This window comes from Rhineura floridana, chromosome 17, assembly GCF_030035675.1.
Source record: "Rhineura floridana isolate rRhiFlo1 chromosome 17, rRhiFlo1.hap2, whole genome shotgun sequence".
In the NCBI taxonomy this organism is placed as follows: domain Eukaryota; kingdom Metazoa; phylum Chordata; class Lepidosauria; order Squamata; family Rhineuridae; genus Rhineura; species Rhineura floridana.
The window spans coordinates 22703508-22704320 of NC_084496.1; positions in this window are offsets into that span (position 1 = coordinate 22703508).

Below are 813 nucleotides of genomic sequence, written 5' to 3' on the forward strand. Positions count from 1 at the left end.
TTTTACAGATCGTGTGAACCGCTCTGGGATTTCTTTTCAGCAGAAAAAGCAGCCAACGCAGAGCCTTTAAAACGAGTAAAATTAATTAGGTTTTTCTTATTTTTCGCCTTTCACATGGTGCAGCTTCGAAACGAAGAGAAAACATGTGAGGTATTTAGTTCCCCGATACGCAAACATATTGACGTGTGAACGAAAGTCTCGTGTCACGAAACTTAAAGGGACACCACACCATCTCCCCCGATTGAGACGCTTAAACTTCCTCAGAAAAGAAAACTAGGCTCCGAAGAACCGGACCATCCAATAGCAAACGCTAGATGAGGTCACATGACACAGCTACCCTCCCTCCGTCCCTACAGAGAGAGAGAGAGAGAGAGAGAGAGAGAGAGAGAGAGAGAGTGTTATCACCATACCCAACGTACCTTTAGACTGGGCATGCGCAATCATAATACCATTCCTTCCCATTCGCCTGTTCTGGGGCGGAGCTTTATAATCCTACTCCCTCTTCCCTTTCTCCTGCCGTCCTCAGAGTCACGTCGCCGGATCAGCTTTGGAAGGATCCATTTTGTAGTTACAGAGCCAGCCGTGCTTTTGTGTTCCGGGAAGCTGGGGGACTTGTTTGAACGTGACGCCCGCCCGGAAGTTCGGTTGTTTGTGCTCCTTCCCTCAGCTGGGTCTGCCATGGCGGAGGCGACTGACCCTGCCTTGGTTGACGTGCCGCCTCACGGTGAGGAGAAAAGGTGGCGGGGACGGGCAGGCAAGATGCGTCTCCTTTTTCCTCTAATGCGGACTTTGTCCCTTTTGTGTCCCCTTCAG